Here is a 23605-nt window from a genome sequence, read left to right as displayed (position 1 = left end):
GGCATTCAGGCCCAGGCAGTTGCCCCTTATCCTAACCTGTATAACCTGGGTTCCTGTCCATTGCAAACACCCCCAGTATAATCTCACAATGGGCACAGAAAGGTGCATACTCACAGTCACAGACCCATGTACAGCCAGCTACACAGACTCACATACAGATAGGCACGTTCAGCACACACTCATACATATTTGGACAGGGGCTACGTTGACATATACACAGCCAGTGCACATATGCAGATACACCCCCCCCTCACAGAGAAGCATGTTTTCACACACACAGATGGGCATATTCATTCCCATGGAACCTACCCCCGCCCACATACACATGCAGGCATACAAAGACACATACAGGCCTGCTTTTGTACACACAGAAAGACACTTTCTTACCAGCCTCACATGGGCAGGCATGTTCGCATGATATCCCCCCACAATATACACACGAGCACATTCACATACACATCCTAACCAGGTACACAGACAGACACACTTTCACGTGTGCAGACACACCGGCAGGCACGTGCCATACACTCGCAGACCCACCCACACACAGGCATGCTCTCGCACATGCTGCCGGGGCACTCGTGGTCAGCTCTGTGGCTGCAGCTGTGACCTTTAGGTCCCTGGGGCCTCTGTCTGGACTGTGCCTCATCACTTCCTGCTCCAGGACTTCCAGTTCCAAACTCGCACTCCAGACTCTCTCCAGAGACTGTCTCATCCTGTCTCCAACTCTCCTCTCACCATCTCCCCATCTGTCCGGTGCTTTTCAGTGCCTCTTCCCCAGGACTGGCTCCTCCTCCCTGTTCCTGTCTCTTTCCTTCTCCAGGTCTGTCCTGTCCCTTCCCCCAGATCTGGCCTCAGTAGTCCACCTGTCTCCTGCCCAGAACTGTCTTCTTTCTTCCCCCAGATCGGTCACTTGTCCTCTCCCACCAAGTTCTGCCTTGCTGCATGCCCTCAGTGTTTTGGTCCTGTTGCTCTGTCCTCTGGCTCCATCCCGCTCTCCCTCTCTAGCCCCACATCTGGGCCTCTGGAACCACAGCTGGTTCTCATTAGGAGGGGGAGGGGCGAGGCTGTTCATTGGGGCCTTCGATGTGATGTCAATCCTCCCCCCACCGCAGCCTGTGTGTCTACAGGACCTGGGAGCAGGGGGAACATGGGAGAGGAAAGAGAGGTGGGTTGGGGGAGGAGTAGGGGGACCATAAAGGAAGGGGGTGCTCCAGAAGGAAGTAGAGGAGTGGCCTAGGTACCGAAGGGAAGCAGGCTGGGGGAGCTGGCACCGCCCAGGCCTCCTCCCTCAACTTCCTGTCCTAGGGCCAGGGAGGGGCAGGGACCAGAGAGACAACAGAGTGAGGGGGGGACTAGAAAGGCAGACTGGCGTAGAAATCATGGAGGAAGAGAGTAACCTTGGTGAGCAAAGGGAGGGCTAGGCATAACGGGGAGAGGAAGGGATGTGAGAATGCTGGTGGGGATGACTGGGGCAAGACTGAGAGAAAGTAAGCCAGTGTGACAAAGGAGAGAGCACATGTGGCAAAGGGCAAAGGAGAGGGCAAGTGCAGTTACTACAGAGGGGGGAGCTAAGTCAGAGTGGACACAGCTAGCCTGGAGAGGTGGGGGAGGTAAATAGAAGTGGGAGACAGAGCTGTGTTGGAGGGCAGAGAGGAGAGGAGGGTGAGGAAGGGAGGAAGGAGAAGGCTGACAAACTGGCTTTCCAGGATATCCCTGAGAAAACTCATGGGAGGGTTGTGTTCCTCCTGAGGACTGGTTCCTGGGAGCCACTTCAGAGAGGCTGGGGACAGATACAAGCAGAGGAAAAGTCCCTTTTCTGAGCTTTAATGGTGTGCTGGGCTCTATGCCAGGTAGTTCACAGACATACCCCCATTTAATCATAACAACCCTGTGAGGAAGGTGTCCTGCCTTCCTCAGTGTGAAACAACTTTTCTGAGTTAACACAGCCCCAATTTGATCCCAAGACTATGCACTCCATGCTGCCTAGGATGCAGAGAGAAGGGAAGGATGAAGAAAGGAAGAAATGGCAGGGGAGCTGAAGGGAGGGAGTGCTAGCAAGACAATGGAGGCCTGAAGAAGAGAACATATGGGAAGAGAGAGACCAGGAATGAGGTGTCTGTGACAGCCCAGGTCAGTAGCAGAAGACACAGATAATGGAGGTGAAGTTGGTTAAAACTTGGCCACTGATGCATCAGGAAGGGTGAGGGAATGGAAGGGTCTAGACTGATCCCAGGGTTCTGGCCTGGTTACTAAAGTGGTGCCATTAGGATACCACCGAGGAGAAGCCATTTTTCAGGTGCCCATTGGGATCCCCACATGGTGATGTCCCAGACACAATTGGATTTGCAGGTCTGGAGGAGAGAGGTCTGGGTTGGAGACAGGGATTTGGACAAATCAGGGGTAGGTGAAAACCATGGGCTTGGAGACCCATCAGCTAGGATGTGCAGAGGAAGAAGAGGGTCTAGCATAGAACCCTGAGGAGTAGTCATATTTAAGGGGCGGACTGAGGAGACCTTTATTCTTCTCAGAGAAGAAGAAGAGGAGGCAGTATCATAGAAGTTAAGGGAGGAAATATTTCAACAAGAAGGGAGGGATCAATAGTGTCCAGGGCTGCTGAGACTTCATGCAAGACGAGGGCTGAGAAGTGGCCATTGATTTTATCAGTAAGGAATTCACTAGAGATCTGGAGAGAATAGTTTCAGGAGAGTCTGAAGGGTGCAAGCCTCCTGCAGTGGGAAATGATAAAGAATAAATCAACTAAACAACTCAACAACAAAGCATAGATTGATTCATCACTACACACTGCACTTCTACGATAGGGAGGCAATATATCACAGTAGGGCAGGACAGGATAGTGGTGAAAACGTGGACTTTGGGGCCAAACCAAATGTTTTTTGCCCAGCTTCACACTTACTAGCTTTGTGACACTGGGAAAGCCACTCAATTTCTCTGAGCTTCCAGTTCTTCATTTATAAAGTAGAGACAATAATAGCACTTCCTACACTGTGTTTGCTGTTAGAACAGTATCTGGCACACAGTATGTGTTTTGTAAGTGCCCAAGCATAATTAAGAAGATAGGCTCTGCTGTGAGACAGACTTCAGTGCAAATTCTGACTCTGCCACTTACAGTGTAGTCCTGGGTGAATTGTTCAACCTTTCTTAGTTTCCTCCTTGGTAATGAGGGGATTAAAGTGTCCATTTTATATGGTTGACACAAGAGTTAAATGAAAGAATGTTACCAAAAACTTAGCACATCGTCTGGCATACAGTGAAGGCTGAATAAATGTCAGCTGCTCTTGTGTGCCAGACACACACGACAACTCTGGGATAAGTGTTATTTCACAGATGAGGAAACTGAGGGTCAGAATGGGTGGCAGAGAGATGTGGAACACAGCTCTGATGGACTCCAAAGTTAGTGCTTCGTTACCTTATATTGCTTCTCTACTGGAAGGCTTGGAATGCTCTGATGAAGGGCGAGGCAACACAACAGGGAAGGAGAACAAGCAGAATTCTGCTATAAGAGAATAATTCTGACAGTGTGCACAAGGTGGGTTAGAGGAGGAGATCTGTGATGAGGAAATGCCAGTCCAAGTAGAGGATCAGGTGGGCATGGAGTCAGGTGGTGAGACAGGAGAAGGGGCCAGAGGATGCTTGGAGGTCTCTAGGAGACAAAGAAAAAATGGGGAGAAGCTGGCCCAGGGCATGCATGTGAAATGATTCATTAATAGATTTATTCAACAAATATCTATTGAAGGCCTACAACGGGCCAACCATCATCCTAAGCAGTAGAGATATAGCAGTGACTTGGACAGACAGAGTCCCTGCCTTCATGGTGTCCACAGGTAGGGAGACATGATCTGGGACAGGCATGGCAGGGTGAGAGGGCAAGGGCTGGTGGTGATGGGCAGCAAGGGATGACCCTGATAGTCTGGGTTGCAGAGGAGGCCAGTGAGGCTGGAGCAAGAAAAGAAGGTGAAAACGTAGCAGCAACCCAGAGATGTCAAGAGGAAAGAACAAGTTTAGGGAAGTGAGAGGTTGAGGGTCAGGGGAACACAGTAGAAGAACTGAGATGTTGGAAGTAAACTAAGTTAACCGTTCAACACTTACCAGTTGTTTTCTTTCTAAATTCTCAAGCAACTCTCTGAATGTTGCCTCCATTTTCACCTGAGGAAAGGGGAACTCAGAGAAGCTAAGGTGGTAAATGGTGGGGCTGGAAGGTCAGCTCTACTCAACCCACAAAGGACACAGTCCTCAGCAACACACATCCACAAGGAATAACTTCACAGCCGTCACATCCCCCCTGGAAGCACTGTCAGAACCAACACACACCTACACCCTCTCCTTTCCTCCCTTTCCTTCTTCCCCTCCTCCTTCCTCACCAACCAGTCTAGCTCCTTCCATGAGCAGCCTAGAGAGACAAACATAAACAAGGACATTCTAGTGTGCCAAGTGAACACAGAGGGGCATCCTGACCCAGGCTTGGGGGTTCCAAGCAGACCAGTGGGAGGAGGTACCCTCTCACCAGTGGACATAGGAACTCAGTAGTAGTCCCTCCCAAGTGTCAGTAGTTGAAAATGCCTGGGAGTCAGAGGGTTACTGAGGAAACATGGACCGTAGAACTGAGGTAAGGGGCAGGCAGAGGGAAGCCAGGAAGAAGATAGGATCCAGCAGCATGAACTCCTGGGAGGGGCTTTTGCTTGCAGGTCTCAGGGCATCAGACAGTCCAGTTGCTTCTGTTACCACAGGAAGGATAGGGAAGAGGAAGAAGGCACACACAGGTGTTGGGCACCTGATATGGGGAGGGGCAGGGCCAAGGGTGCCAGGATTTGGGAGGACCCACAGTGGGTGTGTGTGAGGGGTGGTGGAGGGAGGAGCAGCCTATGGCACCTCCCAGGAAGGGGGCTTGCTGGAGTGGAGCAGATGGTGGGCACTATCGTGCCTTGTGGCCTGATGGCAGGTCACAGCTTCCTCATCTTCCTCTCCTTCCAGGAACCCCAATAGGCACCTGGAGCAATATATTTGTATCTGCAAATTTCTGGTGCTTCTTAAATATTTGCCAACTGAATGAAAGAGAAATCAAGTACAGAGAGGGAGAGGAAGAAGATCCAGGAAAAGAGAAGCCCATGTGAAGGGCAGAGAGGAGGAGAACATAGGGTGAGGAAGGACAGTTTGTGGGGAAGAGGAGTGGCAATGTCTCCAGTGGGACAAGTGGGTACGTGTGGAAACGTCTCGATTGTGTGGGCAGCTGACACCAGATGTCAATCTTCTAAAGAGTGAATGAGGGTGAGGTATATGCAGTAAGCGGCTTCATTTATTCATGCATTTGTTCATTGCCATGAATGTGAATGTAAAGGGTCCCAGGGAGATGAAGATATATAATATGCAACCCTGCCATCAAGAGGCCCCAGCCCAGTCAGAGAGACAGAACGGGGAAGAGGCAATGACAACAGTCAGACAAGAGGATCCCAAGCCTGCACGGTAAAGTCAGGAAAGGTGGGGTTTGAGACTAGATCTGAGGATGGGAAGGGGCTAGCCATAAGAAGAGGGGAGTAAAGGGCTTTTAGGGCAGAGAACAGTATGTGCAAAGGGCCAGAAGCTTAGCAGAATGCCATGTCTTTGAGGAACTACAAGGAATTCAATATGGCTAGAACCTGGAATGTGAGGAAGGTAGGGAAATGACACAGATGATGAGACTGGGAAGGCCGAGGCGAGTCAGATCGTGAGGGATCTCCTGAGCCTCATTAAAGTGGAGAATTCACCCAAGATAATGGAAAAACATTGCAGAATACTGAGCAGGGAATGCATGGCAGGATTTGCACTTTAGAGAGATCCCTCCTGCTGCATTGAAAAGAATGGCCTGGAAGAGGAAGAGTAGAAGTCTAGGGAGACAAGTTAGGAGGCTCTTGTAGTAATTTTTGTGAACAGACAATGAGGTGAGGGCAGTAGCTGAAGCCATGGAGCAAAGGGGATGGGATGCCAGAGAGCGCTGGAAAGGAGGTAGGACCAGCAGGTTCCAGTGACTTTCTGGGTTGGAGAAAGACAGATGGCAAAGGCAAGGCATTGGCTGAAGTTGACTTCTGGATGCGTAGCCTGATAACTCAATGCAGACAGTGGTGGTGGAGGGAAGAAATGATGAGTTCAGGTTTGGACATTTAGGTGCTTCTGAGCTGTATAGCAAAGACCAGGTAGGAAGCAGATATGGAGGTCTGCAGGTCAGAAGAGAGGTCTGGAAAAAGTAGACATTTGGGAGTCATCAGCCTATAGAGATGATAATTAAAGCCCTGGAAATGAATGAGATGGATCACCTAGAGGAGTGTATACAGTGAGACAATAAGAAGGTCCAAACCAGAACCCTAAGGAACAGTAACATTTAGGGGCTCTCCAAAGCAGACTGAGAAGGAACAGCAAGGAGGAGCTCTGGGAGAGAGATGCACGGACCCCATCATATTGTAATCATCTGTTTATCTGCCTGGCTCTTCCACTGAGGTTTAAACTTCCTGAGTGTATGAATAGTGTCTTCTCTCATAATATTCCCATCACCTGGCATTGTGGTTGGCACTTGAGACCTCACTAAATGTGGACAGAATAAAATGGTGGCTCAGAAGCCATAAGACAAGAATGACTCAAAGAGAAAAGAATGGTCAACAATGTCAGACCATGCCAAGGGGTCAGGCAGTTGGGGACTTTTGAAAAGAACCTCTAGATTTGGCAGGTGAGAGGTCACTTTCTCTTAGGGAGAGCCATGACCCTGGAGGGGCAAGAGTAAAGGGGAAGTGAGGAAGTGGGAACAGCTCCATGCAGAAGACCCTTTCACAGTGAAGCAACATGAGAGGGTCTCTTAGCTCATTGGGGACTACAGGCTTCAGGGAGGCAGGGGAGACTGGAGGCTCTGTGTATGCTCGCAGGAGGAATGGGTACAAAGGGAGAAACTGGAGAATGAATAAGACACAGAATAATTAGGGGAGTGATGTCCCCATGGAGGCAGGAGGGGATGGGTGAAGTAGTCTTAAACAGAAGAGACACCTCTTCATAGGAAAAAAAAAGAAAAGATTGAGGGGAATGCAGATGAAATTTGAGGGTGGAGGCAGAAAGCTGAGGAAATTCAAACTGGATGGCCTCACTTTTCTCAGTGAGTGAACAGACCAGATTGTCTACTCTTACTGCTTCCCTCCCCTTCACCTCTACATCCATCCCACTGCTGAGCCCTGCTGACCCTGCTGCCTACACAACTCTTGAAACCATCTACTTTCTCCCTCTCTGCTGCTACCATTCCAGTTCAGGCCAGTGTCCTCCTCTCCTTCCTGCAACAGCCAACGATCCTCCTTTACAGATCCCTCCTTTCAGTCTCCACACTGTCAGACTTGGTAGTTCTAAACCAGATCTGATCATATCACACTGTAGCTTCAAAACATTAGGAGACTTTCCATTATTTTGGGGTTAGTTAATCTTTTTCCTGTGACCTACAAGAACCACATGATCTGACTAGCTGTCTCTCCACCTCTCCCAGACTTTCTCACCTCTCCTCACAACATACTATTAGTGCCAGGCTCACTGGATTGCTTTACCTCTTGGACATAAAATACTTCTTGCAAGTGGGCTTTTCCATGTTTGCTCCCATGGTTTTGAATATTTTCCACCCAGGCTACCTCATCTCCACCTCTCCTTTGCTTGGCTGACTCCCTATTTATCCATTGAGCTTAAGCTTAAACGTCATTTCCTCCAGAAAGCCTCTTCTGACATCCCTATATTCTCTTAGCTTTCCTTGCTGTGTGCTACCATGGCACAGCACTCACCAGATAGCCTGTAAGCTCCGTGAGGGCAACGACCATGTCCATTTCATTCACCCTTGTAATGCCACACCTACCACACTGCCTGGCACAGGGCAGGTACTTAATATGGGTTTGTTGAATGAATAAACCAGTGGATTGACTAATCTGCTGAAAACAATGGGCTGAGGGATGTGAGGTTAAGGGGTATGAAGAAAACAGAAAAAATTTCCTCTACTTATTTATGGAGGGCCAGTTGAGGGTGGAATTTATAGAAGCATGAATTTATAGAAGCATTACTTGGTGTGGTTGAGAATTTGGGTTGAGACTTTGTGGGGTGGGGTGGGTGGGTTCAAGGACAATGAGACAAAGAGTGGCCAAGGAGTGTCTGAAGGGATAGTCCCGGGTGTGTATACTGGAAGGAAAGCACAAAGCCAGAAAGGGGCAGATGAGGAAAAAGCAAAGAGGTCAAGGGCAAGAGGCCATTATGAGGTTGAAGAGTAAGTATAATGGGAGTGAGGGCATCTGAGAGCTGGAAGGACACAGGAGGCTGTGCGCAGAGAGTGGAAAGGAGGGGTTTACAATTTTAGAGATGGACCAGTTCTACAAAGTGGTCCTGGGAGGGAAGAAGGAGATAACAGGAGCTAAGGAGCTCAAGAAGCTGTGAGGCTGGGGTATTAGAAGGACACTTCAAATCAAGGCAGGCTATAGGATGAAGGGAAGACTGATCCAGGTCCCCAGTTTTCAGGGAACAAGACGTTGAGCCTAGGGGTCTATGGAGGAGGAGTGAGAGCATCGTAAGTTAATGGGAGCTTGTTTAGCAATTGGGACAGCTCACTCCTGGTATATTCATGTCACCAAAAAAGCAGGGGTTGTTCCAGTGTGTGTGTGGTAAGGGCCACTGCAACACAGCGTCCTGTTAGTGTCAGGACTCTGGAACACCTGCTATGTACAGGCAGCTCTGATGAAGTATAACCTAGATGATGGGTCGGCTGTGACTGTTTCCAGTGGATGTGCATGGCTGTGACAGTGTGTACAAGGAGATGTTGGCAGTAATAGTGTGTCTCCCATGGTACGTGTTGGCCTTGACAATGATCTTGTGGGGATGTGTTGGCTGCACCAATTCTCTTGTGGGTGTGTGTTGTCCTGAGAGCATCATCTGCGTGTGTGTTGGCTCTGACAGTACTTCCTGGGGGTATGTGATGGCTGTGAAGGTATCTCTTGTGGGTGTGTGTTGCCTACGATTGTGTCCCTTGTGGGTTGAGTAGGGCTATGACCGTGTCCCCTGTGGGTATTTGGGGAGTTGACATAAGTAACAATATTTTTCTGGCCTATGACCCCATGGCTGCAGGCCCAACCCACACCACACTGACTTCATTGTGCTTCTAGACCTCCCTCTCCCCACCCCCTCCGCGTGGGACCAGGCCTGTGGTGACCTCCCTCTGTCTCCTGAACAAGATTCTCATCTAAGCATCCTGGGCACAAACTCAGAGCACCAGGCTGGATGCCCCACTTCCACTCCAGGCTTTGCCTGTTTCTCCTCTGTTTCTCTTTACTTCTCCCCCTTAGTTTCTTTGTCTCTGTCTCAGTTTGTCTCTGTCACACACCCATCCTCCACATTCTGACACATGGCTTCCAAAGAGGCAGGCAACACACACACACACACACACACACACACACACACACACACACACACACACCCCCACCCTGACTGGGGCTTGCTCACCATGACACACACTCATTCTGACCCACACATCCTCGGAGTGACACGCACATACACACACAACCAGACAGACACACACGGACACACAACCTCCCAGTGACACGCACTGACTCACACTGCTGATGCACTCACACTCGGAGGAGCACACACACACCCTGCTCGCACCCCGCACCCACACCCCCTCACACTCTCACGCCGCACACCCGACTCGATGTCACACACACAAAGACCCCCAGGCCCTGCCCCCACGCTCACGTTCACGCTCGCCCTCGTCCCGCAGGCCCAGGCCCCCCCTCCCCCATTGTCTCCGGCTCAGAACAAAGCCCCCGGCTGCACCGCCGCCGCCGCCGCCCGGGAGAGGCCGGAGGGCCGGGCGGGCGCGGCCGGACGGGCCGGGCGGGCGCGGGCACTGACCTCCGCGCGGCGCGGGCTCCCTCGCCCGGTCCTGGGGCGCCGTCCGGCCGCGGTCAGCCCCCCGGGCAGCGCCCGCCCGCGCGGGGCCTGGGGCCGCGCATCGTCCCCCGCCGCTGTCTCCGGGCCCGCGATCAGCTCCGGGCAGCCAGCCGTCGGTCCGTGCGCCCCTGGCCGTCGGTCCGTCCTTCCCTTCGCCGCCGCCGCCGCCGCCGCCGGGGCGCCGCCTCCTCCACAGCCGCTCCGCGGAGGATGCGAGATTCGCCGCCGCGGCCCCGCGCCCCCTCCCCTCCCCTCCCCTCCCCCGCCCTCCGCGCGGTAACCCGAGCCCCCGCCCCTCCGCCCGCGGAGCCCCCGCCCCCGCCCCCACCCGCGCTCCGCGCCGCGGCCCCCCCAGCGCCCGCCCGTCCTCCCTCCGCCCCTCCACTTCCCGGCCCCAGTCCCCGGCGCCGGATCCAGCCCCAGCGCCGCGTGGTCCTCACGTCCCCGTTCTCGTCCCTGCTCCCGGTCACTGCGCCCGGCCCCCTCCTCCCATCCCGATCTCGACATCCTCTGCCTCGTCCTCTTCTTCCATCTTCTTTCCCAGCCCCTATTGCCCGGACGTCCCTCTTCCCCCTCGCTGTCCCGTTCTCCCGCTCTCTCTCGCCCAGCCCTTCTGCCTCCCACCCTTTTTTCTCCATCTCCTCTCCCTTTCTCCCCGTCCCCTGCTTGTCACCCCTTCCCTCAGCCTTTTCTCTCCACCCGTTTCTTCCCTTCCCATCCCCTCCGCTCAGTCCTCTCTCTCCCTAGCCTCTTGTCTATCAAATTCTCCCCATCTCCTTCCTCAACCCTTCTCTTGTACCCGGCTTCCTTCCCCGTCTCCCCATCCCCTTCTGTCCTTCTCTTCTCTTCCCCTTTATCACCAACCCATTCTGCCTTCCCATTCTCCCTGTCTCCTCTTGCCCCCTTCCACTCACCTTCTCCCCATTCCCTTCTGCCATCCCTTTCTCCATCCTCCTCTTCCATCTTCGTCTTTCCATTCCCTCCTAGTCACTTCTGTTAGTCCCACGCACTGTCCCTTTTCCCTTCTTCATGGCTCGGCTCTCTTTCACTCCCCTCTTCTTTCATCCCCAATTTGAGGCTACAGATTGGAAGGTTTGGAAAGAAGAGATTTGCGGCTGATGGTTTAACTCGGGAGATAGTCCCCAGAAAAGGAAAATGAGATAGGAACTGGGCAGGGAGCTGGGGAGGGGCTCGAGGGACAACTTGGAAGAGAATATGGGAAGGAGTGAAATCAGACAGAGGTGGAGAGGATCAAAGAAGTGGAAGAGTTTTGACCCTTCCCCTTCTGTCTTTCCTGATGACTGAGTAGGCTGAGTCCAAAAGTATTCTGTGCTTGAGAGGTGTAAAAGTGGTACAGAGAGACTGGGAACTTCTGAGAAAAGAAAACAGTGTTTCAGTTAAAGCAGAAGGGGGTGCGATTTGGAAAGAGAGGAGTGAAGGAGAGGCTGGAGACCTTGGTAACATCCAGATTTCTGGTTTGCAAGCTGAGTGGATGGCAATGACATTCACTGTGCGAGACAAAAGGAGCAGCAGTAGCTTGCAGGTTGACATAGAAAGATGATGACTTTACATTTGGGCTGCTGACTTTGAAGTGCCTGCTGGGTAGGTAGGTTTTGTAGCTTAGAACAATGGCCTGGATGGGCATAAATATTTGGGAGTCATCTGCAAATACCGTATAAGCTTGAATACAGGGTGAGGTTTTGCCTTTTTTGTTTTTCCAAAATCTTCCCTCAGGAAAGAGGGAGTAACCTTATATTTGAGTCCTTACAAAGTCTCTCATATTACAGGGTTTGCTCTCATTTATTTTGAACAACAAACCACTGGATAGGGCAGTATGGTATGGTGACTAAGCTTGTGGACTCTGGAGCCAGACTGCCTGGTTTGGGGTCCAGACTCTGCCATTTACAAGCTTTGTGGCTTTTGAAAAGTTGCTTAACTTGCCTTTGCCTCAGTTTTCTCATCTATACAGTGGGTCTAAGGATTAAATTATTTTTTTACGTTTATTTATTTATTTATTTATTTTGAGAGAGACAGAGAGAGAGCATGAATATGAAAGCGAGAGTGAGAGCAGGGAAGAGCAGAGAGAGAAGGAGAGAGGAAATCCTGAGTGGGCTCCATGCTCAGCGAGGAGCCCCATCTCATGACCCTCAGATCATGACCTGAGCTGAAATCAAGAGTTCATCGCTTAATCCACTGAGCCACCCAGGCGCCCCTGGATTAAATGATTTAATATACAGAGAGGACTATGCACCTGGCACATAGTAAGTGCTCAATAAGTGCTATTTTTACTCTTGTGGCAAGACTCATTAACCTGAAATGTCCTCAACAATGCTATTTTGGATGCTTGTATAGATCACTTGTCACAGAGTCCATTGTCAAAGAAGTTTAACACAGCTTTGGTAACTATTCCTGGTGGTGTGACCTCACAACTGCATGTGTTGGATGTCTCTAAATATGCTTTTAAAAGATTGCTTTAAAAAATAATACAGTAGTACTTGGGAGGGGCTTCTGGGGTGCTGGAAGTGTTCTATTTCTTGACTTCAGTGATGTTGTGTTTCGCTTTGTGACAATTTATTGAGTGGAACACTTATGATTTATGCTTTTGCTGTATGAATGTTACTTCAGTAAGAGAAATTAACAACTGAAATTATTTTTAAAAGGCAATAATACACTAAGTGGTTTTTAGAGGTCAAGAACATACTGTTGCAGGATACAGGCCAAAAACCAACTGCCCTAGTGTGATGTAAATGGCCCTTGTGACTTGGGATAAAGTTTCCAGTGACTGAATCATATGTGGATTCAAATTGTGCTGTGTCCTGTCCCCAACTCTTCACTTAGACTGGAGAGAAGATCATCCGTCTGGGAAAATGGGTAAGATGACTAAAAGTGACCCTAATAGTAAGAAAGACACTGCTTTGGAGATGCATGCCAAGAGTATGAATAAAATTGTTTACTGAATTATGAGAATGGAAAAAAAGCAGATCTATAAGGCAATATATTATTATATTATATATAAGCCAATATATTAATATATATATAGTTTATTATTTTATAAATCAATACCTGAATTTAAATATGTGTATAGTAAATTAACTATTGTAGTATGTATAGTATATGTGTAGTAAATTAACTAATAGAAGTAGACTTTTGATTATTTCATACTCATCCCTAAAGGTATAAGTTTTTGGGTTGGTCAAAAGCTCTTTGGATTTTCTCACTGGGAAAATGAGGTATCACCTTAGCTTTGGGTTGCTTGTGTTGTAAATGTGACAAATGGCAAGAGAAGTTAAGGGAGTGACTAAGGTTGCTCAGGGGCAGCATGTACATTGGGAAGAGAAGGTGTTTAGGACAGATCCTGAGAAGCTCCAATATTTAAAGGTTGAAGAGAGGAGGAGCAGCCCTCAAAGAAAAGTGAGGAGTGGCCAGAGAGGGAGAGAAAAGAAAGGGAAGCGAGTGGTACCACTAAAGCCAAGGGAAAGGCCAAGAAAGAAGTCACAAAAGCAGGGAGTGGTCATCAAGGTTGAATGGCACAGAAGAGGCCAGAGGTAAGGACTGAAGAGTATCCACTGGATTTAGCCAGAGGTAGGCTGCTGGTGACCTTGGGGACGATGGGGTTGGTGGAGTTGTAGCAGTGGAAACTAGTCAGCACTCAGTAAATGAATGAGCGGAAGGTGAGGGCCTGAAGACTTTGAGTACAGCCTGCTTGCTCCTTAAAGAGGCTTGACTGCAGGCAAGAAGAGAGATCAATAGCAAGGGGGGGGGGGGGGGTAGACAGGTATTTTAGGAGGCCAGAGTTTTTCAAATGGGAGGACCTAAATGTATTTTCTTGCTTCCTTCATTTACTGAAGACACATGTAAGTGCCCACTATGTGCCAGCTCTATACTTAAGATACATATTTAAGATATGACTAAAGAGTAAACTGTGAAGACATATCTGCAAATTGGTACTGGGGAGTATAATGATAGAGGAAAATATGGGATTGTGCACATAGAGGGGATTCCTCATCCAGCTCAGGGTTGGGATGTCAGCCAATGGTGTCACAAAGAGGACATTGGAACTGGATCTTGTAGGATGAGTAGAAGCATAGCAAATGAAGAAGTTGGAGAAACAACTTTCAGGCAGAATAAACAGCAGCACCATGTTCCAAAGCACAACAGCATTAAAGAAAATAGTTTCTGGCCATGGAGATTGGTGTATAAGTGGTAGTGGTGGTGGTTCTGAGTAGATTGAGTTAGCTGGAGTGTAGGGAATATTGCCTAGTATGAAAGGAGAAACCAGAAAAAGTAAATGGGACCAAATCATGGAGGATATTATACGTCATACAAAGGGTTGAGGCTCTGAGCAGCCATTGAAAGTTTTATTTAATGCAGGAAATAAAATGAGTAGGTTATGTGACATTAACATCATTATAGCTGCAATATTGAGGATCACAGGAGACGAGGTAGGAGTTAGTTTCAGTTGCCCAGCTTATACTGTAGTGAAGGTCTAACCTAAGTTAGTGATAGTAAGATTAGAAAAGAGGAGTAGACTATGAGAGAAATTATAGACTGACTAGAAGAAGTAGTGAGAGGAGGATTCTAAGATGCTTTCCATGTTCCTGGGTCATATATTAGTGATGTTGCTCGTAAAGTTGGGGAAACAAAGGAAAAGCAGGTTTGTGAAGAGAGAGATAAGATAATGAATCTGGTTTTGGAAATGATGAGTTTAAGGCATATGTGAAATAGCCAAATGAAGATGTCTAGTAGGTGGTTAAATATAAAATTTGGAACTCAGAAGAGACAGTTGAGTATTTTCAGAGGATAAATATTTGAGAGCCACCAGACTAAAGGTGGTTATGTAGAACCATGAGAATGGATGTGGTCACTTGTGGAGAATATGTAGTGAAAACAGGTTGTGGGCAGCTTTTAAGGGGTGGATAACAAAAGAAGATTCATGCATGAGATTGGGAAGAAGCAACTGACAAGGTAAGAATTGAACAAGAGAGCAGTGCCCAATGTGTTCTCACAGAAGACAAGGAAAGAAACCGCTACAAAATGAGAATTGTCAACAGAGTAAAAATACCACAATAAGATGAGGTATGGCAGGTTTCCATTAGATTTTGGAATTAGGGTGGAGCTGATGATCTCAGGGATCAAAAGAGAGGAGGTGAAGAACAAATCTAGAGGCACCACACTTCCTGAATTCAAACTATACTACAAAGCTTAGTAATCAAAACAGTATGATATTGACATAAAAACAGACACATAGATCAATGGAACAGAATAGGGAGCCCAGAAATAAACCTATGCATGTATTGTCAATTAATTTTTGACAAAGCTGCCTAGAATACACAAAGAGGAAAGGATACCATATTCAATAAAGGGTATTGGGGAAAGTGGCTATACACATACAAGAGAATGAAACTAGACCACTATCTTATACCATACATAAAAATCAACTCAAAATGGACTAAGGACTTGAATGTAAGAGCTGAAACTATAAACTCCTAGCAGCACTTCACATAGAGGGTAAGCTCCTTGACATTGGTCTTGGCAATGATCTTCTGGATTTGACACCAAAAGCAAAGGCAACAAAAGTACAAACAAACAGCAAAGGAAATCATCAACAAAATGAAAAGGCAGCCTGTGGAATGGGAAAAAGTATTTCCAAACCACATATCCTCTAAGGGGTTAATATCCAAAACATTGGATATTGTTGTATCCAATGTTGTAAGAAATTGGAGTTGTAAGAAATTCATACAACTCAGTAGCAAAAAGCCCATAGCCTAATTTAAAAAAGGGCAAAGGGCCTTAATGGATATTTTCCCAAAGAAGACATCCAAATGACCACTAAGTACAGAAAAAGATGTTTAACGTCACTGGTCATCAGGGAAATGCAAATCAAAATCACAATGAAATATCACTTCATACCTGTTAGGATGTCTATTCCAAAAGCACAAAATAAACAACAAAATCAAGAGATAACAAATGCTGGTGAGGATGTGAAGAAACAACCCCCTGTACAATGTTGGTGGGAATGTAAACTAGTATGACCACTATGAAAAACGTATGGAGGTTTCCCAAAAAATTAAAAATAGAACTGCCACATTATCCAGCAGTCTTACTTCTGAGTATATATCTGAAGGAAATGAAATCATTTCAAATAGATATCTGCACCGCATGTTCATTATAGCAATATTGACAGAAGCAAAGACATGGAAACAGCCTAAGTAAGTGTCTGTCAATGGATGAATGGATAAATAAAATGTGGTATGGATAGACAGATAATAAAGCAATATTATTTAGCTTTAAAAATGAAGGGAACCCTGCTATTCATGACCACATAGCTGAAACTGGAGGCCATAATTCTAAGTGAAATAGGCCAGAAAGAGAAAGACAAATACTGCACTGTATCACTTGCATGTAGAATCTTAAAAAAAAAAAACAAAACTGAACTCACAGAAGCTTACAGGATGATGGTTACCAGGGGATAGGTGGGGGATGGGAAAAACGGGAAGAGATTGGTAAAAGGGTGCAAACTTTCAGTTAGAAGACAAATAAGGTCTGAGGATCTAATGTATGGCATGGTGACTATAGTTGATAATACTGTATTTTATAAATAAAATTTGCTAAGAGAAAGAGAGAGAGAGAGAGAGAGAGAGAAAATGGGAAAGAAACCAGACCACAGAGGGAGAAGGAGGGAGTGGAGGTAAAATGGTAGTGACTGTGTAAGAGTGAAAACTTCATGGTCTGTGAAAGAAACCCAATTGAATTCCCTGAGGAAAGAAGGGTATATTTATTGGCCCAGGGTACCAAACCTGGGAGTTGACTGGCAAATGGAACAGAAACTCAAATACCACCAAGACTTCCTCTGTGTCTCTAGTTTCTGTTTTTCATTTTATTTTATTTTGCTTCATCTTCTCCTACTTATTTAAATTTTTTATTTTATTTTGGAGTGAATTTTAGATTGCAAAGTTGCCAAGATAGTATTGAGAGTTCCCACGTACCCTTTACCCGGTTTCCTCTAATGATAACATCCTAAATAATTATGATACATTTGTCAAAAACAAGAGGTTAACGCTGGTACATCACTGTCCACTGAACTCCAGACTTTATTCTGATTTCACCAGTTTTTTTTTCCACTAATGTTCTTTTTCAATCCCAGGGTTCAACTCAGGAAAGCACATTGCATTTAATCTTCATGATTAGTTAGTCTCCTCTGGTCTGTGACAGTTTCTCTTTGTTTTTTGTGTTTGTTTTTGTTTTTTTCATGACTTTGACAATTTTGAAGAGTACTGGCCAGTCATTTTGGGAAACATCCCTCAGTTCAGGTTTCTCAGATGCTTTTCTTATGATTAACCTGGAAAGAGGTGCCAGGGAGGTACAGTGACCTTCTAATTCCATTATATTGGGTGTACATGATAGCAACATGAATTATCACTGGTGATGTTGACTTTGATCGCTTCATTAAGGTTGTGTCTGCCAGATCTTTCTACTGTAAAGCTACTTTTTTTTTCTCTTTCCATATTCTGTTCTTTGAAAGTGAGTTTCTAAGTCCCATAGTGAGGGAGGAGGAAATTAAGCTCCACCTCCTGGAGGGGGGGCACATATGATCTACATTATATTATATAGCATATTATTTGGAATTACTCTGTTTGGAAGATTCATCTCTTATCCTTCCTGATGTTTTACACTAATTTTAAAATTAATATTACATATGTGATTAGTCTAAAAAATAGGTAAGTAGGTTTTATTAAACACCAAAAAAAAAAAAAAATCAGAAATCCTGGAGAAAGACTCCAGATGGTCTGGGCTGACTCACCTGCCCATTTAGATCAACCTTGGGAGCAGAGTCAAGAACAATTAAGAGGATGGCAGCTCCTATTTAGAATGATTGTTAAAAATGCTTTGGCATGAACTTGTCCTTTTGACTAGGGTATGCTTTGGTTCTTTCCTTGGTTAAGTGACCTCTCACTTAACCTTCAGACCTCAGCTGAAGCATCACTTAGTCACAGACCACCTTCCTGACTTCTCCAACTAGATCAGTACATTTGATGGATTCTCATGGTGCCTGGTACTCCTCCTTTGTGGTAGTTATCACAATTGCAAGTTTCTGCTGTGTGAATATTTGATTAAATACCTAAATACGCCACTAAACAGTCTATCTGGTGTGTTCTCCTTTGTGGCACAGACTTGCTTGCGTGCACATAGGTGGTGTTCAGGCAATATTTGTTAAGGGTATGACTGACATGAAGCGGGCTGCTATTCCACAGTTGAAGAAAGGATATTACTGAGGTAGCAGAATCAAGGACCACTACTCAGTGAGTGCAGTGAGGAGAGAGAGGCAGGTAGCAGGAGGCTGGGAGGAAGAGTGGGGAAGGGAAGGACTAATGGACAGCTGCTTGGAAGAAAGCAGCAGGACCATGTTTGACACCGTGGGTCAGGAGCTCACAGAGAGGCAATGACTGGTGGAGCAGGTCCCAGAGGAGAGAAGAGGGACTGGAGAAGTCGTCATGAGTACAAGAAACAATTGTTTTTTAGCAGAAGAGATAGGAAGGGAAGGTGGGGAGGATGCAGAAAGTTCATGTGTGAGGGTATGATGGCAGTGGGGGAGGAGGGTGGACAGGACAGGGATTTGAGGCCATCAAATGATCGATCTCCTTCTCTCTGGAGGGGCGTTGGGGAGAGAGGCAATACGTTAGGGAACTTCAGGTGAGTGTTAAAGGAATGGAGACACTGGTAAGGAGACTGATGGCCAGTTGAGGATGCTGTGAGAGGACAGAGGACACAGCCATAGCCACACTAAAGTCCTTGATGATAAGGAAGGGAGGTCATTTCATGACAGCGCTGAGGAGGGTGGAGGCTTGTATGACAACATGGTGTGATTCTCAAAGGTTGGTGCATGTGTGAAGTGGTTGTCTGTATTTGGACCTTGGGGAGCCCTGAGACTGGAGACTCCATCCCTCTTCTCCCCTGCCATGTGGAAGGATGTGCAGAAGTGAAGACGTGCTTAAGCAAAGTCAGTCTCTAGCAGAGGAAGTGGGGGCTCAGAGATATAAAAAGGGAATGAGAATTTAGGGGGTTGTCACCATGAAATGGGGGTTTCAGAACAGAAAAACTTGGGAGGTACGTCCACCCTGGAAAGGATTAAACAGCAGGGAAGCAGCCGAAGGAAAACTTAACTATGGGCAAGATCAGTGTGGGGATGACCAAATGAGAAAGGAAAGATGACCCAGAAGGCCTGACTTGTGAACAATGATCCTGAATGACAGAATAAGGGCTGACAGGTCTCGCTGGCTCTGTTACTCATTTGTTTCTTCTTAGTGCCAGAAGAGGCACTGGGTAGCATCAGAGCTCGGTTTCAGACTGCTCCACGCCTTAGCCCCCTGTTCAAATGCTCATGAGAAGCTGCAGTCATCAAAACTCTTTGGTCCAGCCCAGCCCTGGAGAAACTGAGCAGGAGTATTAAAAAATGGCCAGAGTCTGGCATGGTCTGAATTGGGATCTTCCAGGACCAAGTATATTTTCCAGCCTCTGAAGGACTTCAGTTCCCCATAGACATTCTAGGACAGAAAAAAGGAAACTTTGATTCTCTCCGCAGAGCAAGAGCCAGAGGAAACAGAAGAGGATAGGATCTAGAACATAGGTGGAGGGATTAAACATGGAGAGGAGGAAGGACTCCTATCCTCTGGAATGGGAAGTAAAGAAAGCCAGTTTTTTTTAATTTAATTTTTAAAAATGTTTATTTATCTTTGAGACAGAGAGAGACAGAGCATGAACAGAGGAGGGTCAGAGAGAGAGGGAGACACAGAATCTGAAGCAGGCTCTGGGCTCTGAGCTGTCAGCACAGAGCCCGTCCCGGGGCTCGAACTCATGGACGGACCATGAGATTATGACCTGAGCTGAAGTCGGATGCTCAGCTGACTGAGCCACCCAGGTGCTCCGCGAAGGCCGGTTCTTTCAATTTCAATTCACAGTGATCAGTTTGCTGAAGTTACCAATTTTGTCAATTTAACAAAATTTTATTTCTTTTAATTGTATGTATAGTTTACAACAACTTGCATGGTTGGGCAGATTTTAAGTACTTTTGGAAGATTTCTACAAAGTATCAGTTCACTCATTTGAAGTTTAGCTTAGCTTACTTTTAGTTTTAATTTATTTGAGCTGTTTCACTGAAGTCATTTTGGCATGTCTGGCGAAAGTTCAGTGTATTCTAAGTTTTTCCTTCGAATCTATGACTTTTGGGAATGAGAACTTCTTGTGTAGTTTGCTCTACAAGTGTTATGCGATGACTCAAATGTAAAAAAATTTTGGTAAACAATCATGGTGGGGGGTTCTATCTTCTAAAAGATTTTCTTTTCCTGTTTTTTTTTTAAATGTTTTTTAATTTATTTTGAGGGAGAAAGAGGGAGGGAGAGGGGCAGAGAGAGAGAGAGGGAGAGTCAGAGCCAAGCAGGCTCCTTGACATCAGTGCAGAGCCCAACTTGGGGCTCGATCTGATGAACTGTGAGATCATGACCTGAGCCAAAATCAAGGGTCAGTCACTTAACTGACTGAGCCACCCAGGTGCCCCTTTTCTAAAAGATTTTCAATCCAATAATTTTCCTTTTTATTTTTTTCCAATAATTTGCCTTTTTAAAAACTTCTTTTTGTCCATTGCAATTTTAATAAATGTATAGTTGTGGGATGATTATGACCATACTGTTATTTTTATACTGGGTGGTAGATGATATTAATAGTTACTATAATAAGTGATAAAGTTAACTATATAAATTCTAATATAAACTCATTAATTCAAGATAATTATTCTAAGATATCATGAGGACGATTGGTAAATGAGCCTTGTGCCATAGTGACATCTAGGAAGCATTTGTAGAATTTCTGCCAGTTCCATTCATATCATAATAGGAAGACTGTACTTTAGAAAGATCTTACTTATTCTTATCCTTGAGTATGTAGTTATTACTTCTAAATAGTTTTTACTTTGATTTTGTTTTTTATGTTTTAGTTTTATTGCAATACAATTTATATACCCTGAAATTCATCTTTATGAAGTGTACAATTCACAGTGGTTTTTAGTGTATTCAGAGTTGTGTATCCATCACCATATATTCCAGAGTATTTTCATTGAACCAAACGAAACCCCATACCCTCTAGCAATTACTCCCCATTCTTTCCTCCCCTCAGCCCCTTGCAACCAATAATTTATTTTCTGTATCTGTGGGTTAGCCTTTTCTGCATAGTTCATATAAGTGGAACTATACAGTATGTAGTCTTTTGTGTTTGGCTTCTTTCGCTTAAGAGTCTTATGCTCTACCGACTGAGCTAGCCGGGCAAGGACTTGGCCTCTTTCACTTAGCATCTTTTCAAGGTTCATCCATGTTTTACTTTACAATCTTTCAAATGTTTATTTATTTATTTTGAGAGGGGTAGGGGCAGAGAGAGGGGGAGAGAATCATAAGCAGGCTTCACACTGTTAGCACAGAGCTTGATGAGGGGTTTGATTTCACGAACCATGAGATCATGACCGGAGCCAAAATCAAGAGTCTGACACTTAACCGACTGAGCACCCAGGTGCCCCTGTTCATCCATGTTTTAGCATGTATCAGTACTTCATTCCCTTTTATGACTGACTAATATCCCACCAGATGGATAGATCACATTTTGTTTATTCATTCATCAGTTGATAGACATTTGGATTTTTTCTCACTTTTTGGCTATTAGGAATAATACTATGAACATTTAGATACAAGTTTTAGTGTGTACATATCTTTTTAGTTCCTTCGGGTATATACCTAGGAATGAACTGCTGGTATGTCATATATTGTAAACTGTGGTTCACATTTTGAGGAAATTTTGAGAAAATGTTGCCAAACTTTTCTACAGAAGCTGCACCATTTTACATTTCTTCTAGGAGTGTATGAAGGTTCTAATTTCTCTACATCCTCTCCAACACTTATTATTCATCTTTTTTTATTATAATCATCCTATTGGGTGTGAAGTGGTATCTCACTGAGGTTTTGATTTGCCTTTCTCTAATGACTAATGTTTAACATCTTTTTTAAAAAAATATTTATTTATATATTTGTGTGTGTGTGTGTGTGTGTGTGAGAGAGAGAGAGAGAGAGAGAAAGAGAGACAGAGGGAGAAAGAGAGCAAGCAGGGGAGGGGCAGAGAGAGAGGGAGACAGAGAATCCTAAGCAGGCTCTGCTCTGTCAGTACAGAGCCCCACATGGGGCTCGAACTCATGATCTGTGAGATCATGACCTGAGACAAAATCAAGAGTCAGATGCTTAAGGGACTGAGCCACCTGGGCACCCCTCAGCATCTTTTTATATGCTTATTGGCTATTTGTATATCTTCTTCTGTGGATTCTTTCAAGATTTCCTCTTGTCTTTAATTTTCTGTGGTTTGAATATTTTCTGTAGTTTGAATATTCTGTAGTTTTCTACACTTAGGTGTAAATTTTTTTCCCCAGTATTTATCATACTTGGTGTTCTCTGAGCTTTCTGGATCTGGTGGTTTGGTGTCTGCCATTAATTCCAGAAAGTTCTCAGCCATTATTACTTCAGATATTTCCTCTGTTCTTTTTTTCTCTTTCTTTTTCTCTGGTATACCCATTATAATATACTTTTTTAAATGTTTATTTAGTTTTGGGAGAGAAGGAGAGAGTATGAGTGGAAAAGGGGCAGAGAGAGAGTGAGATGCAGAATCCAAAGTTGAGTCCAGGCTCTGAGCTGTCAGCACAGAGCCCAACAAAAGGCTTGAACTCACAGACCATGAGATCATGACCTGAGCTGAAGTCTGACGCTTAACCAACTGAGCCACCCAGGTGCCCCTATTATATATACTTTCTTATTGTTCCAGTTTTTGGTATTTGTTTTATTGTCCCATGGTTCTTGAATATTCTATTCTTCCCCGCCCCCCGCCCCCTGCTTTTTTCTCTTTGCTTTTCAGCTTGGGAAGTTTGTATCAAATGTACCTTCAAGCTTATTGATTCTTCCCTTGGCTGTGTCCAGTCTACTGATAAGTCCATCAAAGGCATTCTTCATTTCCATTACAATGTTTTAAATTTCTAGCATTTCCTTTCAATTCTCTCTTAGAGTTTTCTTCTCTCTACTTACATCATCCATTTCTTCTTGCATGCTGCTCACTTTTTCCATTAGCACCCTTAGCACATAACCATAGTTATTTAAAATTTCCCATAGTCCCAAAATCTGTGCCATATTGAGTGTGGTGCTGATGCTTGCTTTGTCTTTTCAAACGTTGTTGTCTTTTACCATGCCTTGTAATTTTTTGGTTGAAACTGAACATGATTGATCAGGTAAAAGGAACTGAGGTAGATGTCTTTAGCTTGAGATTTTATGATTATTGGCTGGGAGTTAGGTAGTTTTTACTGTGTGCTGCAACTGTGGTATTGGAGGTTAAATTTTCCTCTAGTACCCTTGTTTTTGTCCTCCCTGTTGTGCTGGGTTTCCCTAGAGACTCCTTACTAAATAGCGTCTGAGGCTTGCGGTTCTTTTAGCCCTGATTCCTGTTATTATACAGGAGCCCTGTTGATGTGATGATAAGGTGTGGGGGAAGAACTATTCTATAGTCCTTTTAATGAGCTTGTATCCTTGGGCTAGGACTTTCACAAATGTCTCTGAGCTTTTCTCCCCCACTTCTCACCTTAGCCTTC

General features: G+C 45.7%; 1 protein-coding gene across 1 annotated transcript in view; it reads right to left on the bottom strand.

Annotated features, from left to right (window-relative positions):
• The window catches only part of DCHS1 (dachsous cadherin-related 1), a 34088-nt gene extending 23913 nt beyond the window's left edge, over nucleotides 1-10175 (bottom strand). Inside the window, exon 1 of the mRNA XM_025928669.2 lies at nucleotides 9907-10175. The gene's annotated coding sequence lies outside the window, so the exon portion shown is untranslated. The remainder of the gene's footprint in view (nucleotides 1-9906) is intronic.
• Nucleotides 10176-23605: the final 13430 nt, after the last annotated feature.

The sequence above is a fragment of the Puma concolor genome, chromosome D1, assembly GCF_028749965.1.
Source record: "Puma concolor isolate L17-30 chromosome D1, mPumCon1.1.hap2, whole genome shotgun sequence".
In the NCBI taxonomy this organism is placed as follows: Eukaryota; Metazoa; Chordata; class Mammalia; order Carnivora; family Felidae; genus Puma; species Puma concolor.
Note: the sequence above shows the minus strand (reverse complement) of the source record. Positions and strands in the feature narration are given on the sequence as shown.